This window comes from Podarcis tiliguerta, assembly GCF_965153285.1.
Source record: "Podarcis tiliguerta genome assembly, chromosome: 1".
Taxonomy (NCBI): Eukaryota; Metazoa; Chordata; class Lepidosauria; order Squamata; family Lacertidae; genus Podarcis; species Podarcis tiliguerta.
Window position 1 is genome coordinate 36045058 of NC_139534.1, and position 7566 is coordinate 36052623.

A 7566-nucleotide genomic window follows, 5' to 3' on the forward strand; every position below is an offset into this window, starting at 1 on the left:
GTAGCTGGTCTTATACTGAAAGATAGTTTCAAAGTGAAGGAGAGGTGATTTGGGTCATCTGACCCCCCCCCCGCCCAATGTAGAAACAACAATGACTTTTCTTAAGGCATCTTGTCATTTAGTAGATGAGAGTTGGAAAATAAAATGCTCTTAAGCTGAGCCAAATCTGAAGCGTGTGGAGTCACAGAGAAGTTTGAAAGCACACGCTTTAGAAATAGAAGAATGTTGTATCACTAACTTCTCAATTCTATGTGTACTTACCTGAGAGTAAGCCCCATCAAACTCAGTAGGTCTTATTTCAAAGAAGACATGCTAATACTTAGTTTGTCAGGAGGATCAACTTCAATATAGAAAACTTGGCACTGACATAGTCTGGTAAAGCTGGAGCCCATTGAAAATTGATGGTACAAGTTACAAACACAGGAGGCTTCCTTTTACAGAATCAGACCATTGATCCATCTAGCTCAGGGTTAGGGAACCTCCAGCTGCGAGCAAATGTGGCCTGCCAGACCACTTTTAGGAAACCACGCTCACTCCCCCACATGTGACATCATACATAATGGTTGGTCCGGCCCTGCAAGGAACCTTTTTTTTACCTTTTACGAGGAACCTAAGACTTCCCACTTTAGAAATTATCCTACAACACTTGAGGGGCCTGTGCTACACTCCTCCCTCAGCTATCAGGTCCTGCTCAGGACAAACTTCTTCAACATAAATTTATAGTGCGCAGCCTGGGAGTCATTTTGGACTCAAAGCTGTCCATGGAGGCTCAGGTCAATTCTGTGTCCAGGGAAGCTGTTTACCAGCTCCATTTGGTACGCAGGCTGAGACCCTACCTGTCTACGGACTGTCTCATCAGAGTGGTGCATGCTCTGGTTATCTCCCGCTTGGACTACTGCAATGTGCTCTACGTGGGGCTACCTTTGAAGGTGACCCGGAAAGTACAACTAATCCAGAATGCGGCAGCTAGACTGGTGACTGGGGGCGGCAGCCGAGAACACATAACACCGGTCTTGAAAGACCTACATTGGCTGCCAGTACGTTTCCGAGCACAATTCAAAGTGTTGGTGCTGACCTTTAAAGCCCTAAACGGCCTCGGCCCAGTATACCTGAAGGAGCGTCTCCACCCCCATCGTTCTGCCTGGACACTGAGGTCCAGCGCCGAGGGCCTTCTGGTGGTTCCCTCACTGCAAGAAGCCAGGTTACAGGGAACCAGGCAGAGGGCCTTCTTGGTAGTGGCATCCGCTCTGTGGAATGCCCTCCCACCAGATGTCAAAGAGAAGAACAACTACCATACTTTTAGAAGACATCTGAAGGCAGCCCTCTTTAGGGAAGCTGTTAATGTTTAACAGACTACTGTATTTTAATACTTTGTTGGAAGCTGCCCAGAGTGGCTGGGGAAACCCAGCCAGATGGGCGGGGTATAAATAATAAATTGTTGTTGTTGTTGTTGTTGTTGTTGTTGTTGTTGTTAGGAGAATAGAACAGAGTGCTTTTGTATTTGTGTGGCCCTTTGCAATAAGTAACACTTGAAGAGCAATAATATTATATTCTGAGCCAGGGGAGGACTTGCTTCAGTGATTGATGCAGAACACAGCCAAGAATTAGGAGCTGGACAAATTTGTAATTACAAACTTTGGCTACATCACTAATCTGCTCATTCTGTGTAGAGTCAAACAAATCTGACTCCCATTATTGTGTCTAAGGGATCCCCCCCCCCTTCATCTGGAGATCTAGGAGTTGTTATCTGTAGCAGGGGTAGTAGTTTGCCTTTTTTCAGTGCACAGTTGGGTTTGTTGTAATGAATAAATGGGAACAATTATTTATTCAGGCATCCGTGGATAGCAGAAAGCTTTAGTAGCAAAGAAACAAACCAACCAGAATTTGATGTGTTATTTTGGTATCATACTATAACTGCATAAAAATAATTATGCTTCTTTTTTGTTTTGTTTTACAGAATATTTAGATATATGATCTAATTTAAAGTTGCTCTTTTTCATAATATTATATCTTATGAAAAGGATTATTTTGTCAAAATAAAAGTGTATCTTCAAAAAAATAGTAGTTTATGTACTTGTTTAGCACAATCCTACTTCAAGGTTTGTGACGTCCAAACAAAAGGGACAGGAAAATTGTATTAATAAATGATAAATGCATCAAAACTAAATGTTGTAGAATGCATAGAAAATCCTACTACAGTGTAGGGGCCAGGCGAGTTTCCCTAGGGAGAGAGATCCCTAGCCTTGGGGGACCCTGCTGAAAATACCCTTTCTCTTGTGGCAGGGCTCTAAACTTCAGATTGAGGAGGTACATGGAGATGACATGAAGCTCTGGGTAAGTACCGTATTTTTTGCTCTATAAGACGCACCAGACCACAAGACGCACCTAGTTTTTGGAGGAGGAAAACAAGAAAAAAAATATTCTGAATCTCAGAAGCCAGAACAGCAAGAGGGATCGCTGGGCAGTGAAAGCAGCAATCCCTCTTGCTGTTGTGGCTTCTGTGATAGCTGCGCAGCCTGCATTCGCTCCATAAGACGCACACATATTTCCCCTTACTTTTTAGGAAGGAAAAAGTGAGTCTTATAGAGCAAAAAATACGGTACATAGTAGAGAAGGTGTTTTGTTAGGTACTGAGGCCCTAAGCTAAGTATTTCAGCTTTATAGACCAAAAAACCAGTCACAAAACAAAGCATCGTTGATGGGCAAAATAAGAGTAAGAAACTCCAAGTGTTTGGAATGAGATTTATTTCAGGCTTGTTTGACACATTTCAGAACAAATCCTTCGTACAGGAGTTATAAAGTGTCTTGTGCTTTGGTAAGAACTGCTGCTAAAATATGCCCCTGAGAAGCGTTTGTTCTGAAACACGTTGGGCACATGGAGTCTTTCTCTTTCTTTCTCTCTCCCTCTCCCTCTCTATAGGTCAAAGACAGCACCTTGTATGGGCCTGGAAACAAAATGGAAACCAGTGCAGATAAAGGGCTCTTGATCCCTGGTGCCAGTTAATGTTCTCACTGCCATATTTTGAAATAGAGATTGTTAAGTTGTGGGTGAACATATCAGACAACACAGCGATTCTTCAAACAACTCTTGTTCATTCACAGGCCAGAACAGAACTGAACTGAAGGGTTCAGCCAGCCCTTATATAGAGCTCCACTAGAACGCAACAGTAACCATTTTCTGTAACTATCCAATCACTGAACGTCACTGTCAACCCCTTATTTGCATATGTGGACCTGAGTGAAAACTATCTATAGTATCCCCCTGCTGGCCCAGGGTGAGAACTTCAGTACATAACAGAGAAAAAAGAAAATGTGCCCCCCAGTCTGTTGTCCATCTCATAGGTGTTAACTCCCTGGGGCCCTGGATGCCTGAGCATCCACAAAATTCCCCATGAAGGGGCCAGGCACCCACAAATTTCAGTGCCAGGGCTATGCATGCTGCATGGCACCCAGAGCCCCAAGCACCCATGGTCGCGGGGCCTAGTTGGCACTCCTGGTCCATCTCATCTGTTGCCAGTGGCAAAGCATTGAATCTGGAGTGACATCTCGATACTCCAGTCTATGGTAAAAGCATGGGCTTGATGAGTAGAGTTCTTGGAATGCACATAATACAATTCTTTCCCATGAATGAATTGTTGACATAGTGGGAGACAGCGAGGCCCCATTTTATCAGGACCTTGCTTGCAATATTTTACCGTTTTAAATAACATGTATAGCACTACAAATATATAAAAGAAATAAAAGTGGTGGCTGGTGCCCACCAGACTAGGTGGAGCTGCTAGGACATCACTGGGGCATGGCAAATCAGCAGGCAGGAAGGGTATCCCTGTTCACCTCCCTTGCAAAGATATTGTGGACGTATAGGCATTGCAACTGTATAAATACTTAACACCTAGGTAAACTGAAAAATATCTTGCATTGGAATAGAAGGGGTCCCTGCTGTCACAGCTGCTTCTCTACTGAGAGAAAAATATTCTCCCCCTATCCTCCTCCTTTGCAAAGAAACAGTGGACATTTAAACATGGCAGTTTTGTTAATAAAGGTAAAGGGTAAAGGGACCCCTGACCATTAGGTCCAGTCGTGACTGACTCTGGGGTTGCGGCGCTCATCTCACTTTATTGGCCGAGGGAGCCGGCCTACAGCTTCCGGGTCATGTGGCCAGCATGACTAAGCCGCTTCTGGAAAACCAGAGCAGCGCACGGAAACGCCGTTTACCTTCCCGCTGGAGCGGTACCTATTTATCTACTTGTACTTTGACATGCTTTTGAACTGTTAGGTTGGCAGGAGCAGGGACCGAGCAACGAGAGCTCACCCCATCGCAAGGATACGAACCGCCGATGTTCTGATCGGCAAGTCCTAGGCTCTCTGGTTTAACTCACAGCACCACCCGTGTCCCTCAGTTTAAGCGTCTTATCTTGGTTCTGAAGCCGTCCTTGCTTTCAGAATTTTCAGTGTACATTACTCAGAAATAAGCCCCACTGAATTTGATGGGAATTGGTCCTTGATAAAAACCACTGCCTGGATCCAGAAAATCTAAGTAATTACTGGCCAGTTGGCAATCTTTTCTTCTTGGGCTGGGTTCTTGTACGGCCTATTCGCAAACCAGATCCAGGTGCTCTTGGAAGAAACTGATTTTCTGGATCCCTTTCAGTTGGGGTGTAGGCCTGGTTAGCACAAAAACTGTCACCCTAGCTCATAATCCACACTAATATATCTGCCTCCTCTTCCTGAAGTACAAATTCAGCCACAAATAACTGAAATGGGAACAGGCACATAAATATTGGTCTTTAAGCTATAGTATAAAAGGTAAAGGTACCCCTGCCCGTACGGGCCAGTCTTGACAGACTCTAGGGTTGTGCGCCCATCTCACTCAAGAGGCCGGGGGCCAGCGCTGTCCGAAGACACTTCCGGGTCACGTGGCCAGCGTGACATTGCTGCTCTGGCGAGCCAGAGCCGCACACGGAAACGCCGTTTACCTTCCCGCTAGTAAGCGGTCCCTATTTATCTACTTGCACCTGGGAGTGCTTTCGAACTGCTAGGTTGGCAGGCGCTGGGACCGAACAACGGGAGCGCACCCCACCGCGGGGATTCGAACCGCCGACCTTTCGATCGGCAAGCCCTAGGCAATAGATATATGCATATATGAGCCCTCTCCCTTTCCTTTGTGTTTACGTGTGAGGAAATATTTGGAAATTTCATACTCTCCAGACTGATTATTCCCAACTACATCCTTTTTTTTTTGCTTGTGGTACACTGATAATCCAGACTTTGTACATGTTCAGAGGCATTTTCTGTGTCAAACCTTGCAATCTGTGAGTCCTTTTATCTATATGTGATTCAAGCTGAAGCAAGACCAAACTCTTTGAAAGTCTTGAATAAATGTTATCTATTTATTTATTTGTCTTAGCCAGGATGCGTGTTGTTATGGAGTTGCTATGGGGTTTGATGCAATTGGCTATTTAGGTTGCCATGGCACCTAGAATTTAAAAAGAAATATTTTAAATGTTCATCAAGTCTTCTCCTTCATCTTGTCCCCCCCCCTCATTATCCTGCTGTTTTTCCCCCTTGATGGGATCTGGTGTTTTTCAGAGATTGTTCCCATACTTTCTGGCAGCCACTCTGTTCAGACCAGACACCACCAGTGACAGAAATTATTATTCATAATAACATCACTTTCCCTCAATGTTGCATAACAGGCAGTGCTCAAAGACTCTGCAGATATCATCTCTCAAAAGTGCAAGATGAAAAATCTGCAAAGAAATGGGAGCAAAAAAAGAGAGAAAAGAGAAGCCATAAAAAAAAGAGAACACTATGCTTCTTGGAGAATTGGAAGATCTCATCCTGTCACAACTGATGCGTCTGTCAAAACCTGAGAAGTATAATAGGCCTGTGCAAGACATGTTACTGGGCTCCAAAGCAAATATAGATTAGATGCATTTGCTGACTGAACCTGCCCCATCTTGTTTTTTAAAAAGCTCTGCAGCCCACTAAGAAGAACTTTACCTGAGAAGGAAGCAATTCTAAATATTCTGAAAGAAAGACTACTGTGCAATTCAGTTCAAAAAGCGGCCTAGCAAGTGTCCATAGGCTAACCTTTACAGCCCATTGTTGGAATCCAACCTCCATCAGCCCCAGTCAGCAAGGCCAATGATCAAGAATGACGGGACCTGTAGTCCAAAACCCCAGGAGGGCGCTAGGTTGGGGAAGGCTGCCTTAGAATTTTGACCTTGCAGCACAATCCTGCACATGCCTACTTAGAAAATAAGTCCTATTGAGTTCCATGGTGCTTAAAGGTAAAGGTAAAGGGACCCCTGTCCATTAGGTCCAGTAGTGGCCGACTCTGGGGTTGCGGCGCTCATCTCGCTTTATTGGCCGAGGGAGCCGGCGTACACCTTCCGGGTCATGTGGCCAGCATGACTAAGCCGCTTCTGGCGAACCAAAGCAGCGCACGGAAACGCCGTTTACCTTCCCGCTGGAGCGGTACCTATTTATCTACTTGCACTCTGGCATGCTTTCGAACTGCTAGGTTGGCAGGAGCTGGGACCGAGCAACGGGAGCTCACCCTGTTGTGGGGATTCAAACCGCCGACCTTCTGATCGGCAAGTCGTAGGCTCTGTGGTTTAACCCACAGCGTCACCCGTGGCCCTTCCATGGTGCTTACGTCCTGGATTCATCAAGCAAATGTAATAGGGCCAAAGCGCCTGGCACAATGGGTCATGCCAGGGCCAGCTCACCTATGAGGCAAGGTGAGGCAAGTGCAGGGGCAGCAGATCCGGTTTCCAAGGAATGCCTCACCTGCTGCTGCCATGGTGGCTGCAACAGCTGCAGAGTGGAGGCTAGATCTGCCACTTCCTTGGCAATCCCCCCAATGCTACCTCTGCAGCAGCCTCTTGGTCAACAGGAGGGGCTGCCAGTTTCCTCCCACCCCTAGGGAGAAAATGACAGGGGCTGCCCTCTGGGTCTCCTGGGCAACCCCATACTGCTTCTGACAACGGTCTTTTTAGATATCCTAGCTTATTATGGATCACATACTGAATATGATGACATCACAACCTCCTATAGCCAACCAGACAAAGCTCAGGCAACTACACTGTGTACCAGTCTGGTGTCCTTAGCAATGGGAACACACTCTTTCCCTCCACCCATGAGCATGTTTACATCCTTTTGATTCATGCTCCCCAATTCCTAAAAGGGGGACTTTACTTGTCAGGGGGGCATGAAAATGTTGACAAAACCAAATGGTACTTTGTTTCAGTGCTCATTTGATGAACACTTCACCTTATCCTGCTAGAAGTATAGAAAGGACCAGTAGCATTCAAGGTAACCTTTCCTATGTGCATAAATAAATGGCTACATTTTTTAAAAAAGCAACTGGTTTTTGTAAGAATCTGCACAGTTGATAATTGTTTGATGGCTTGAGCTTGTGAAAAACCAGCCAGACCTTTAACCAGACAGCAGCATATGCTCAAGTCAGCTCCGCTTTGGGGCTCAGTTCGCCCGTTGGGTTGTAATTTCAGAATAAATTGTTGTGCTTATCAAACTGTGACAAACCACTGTGTCTGTGTT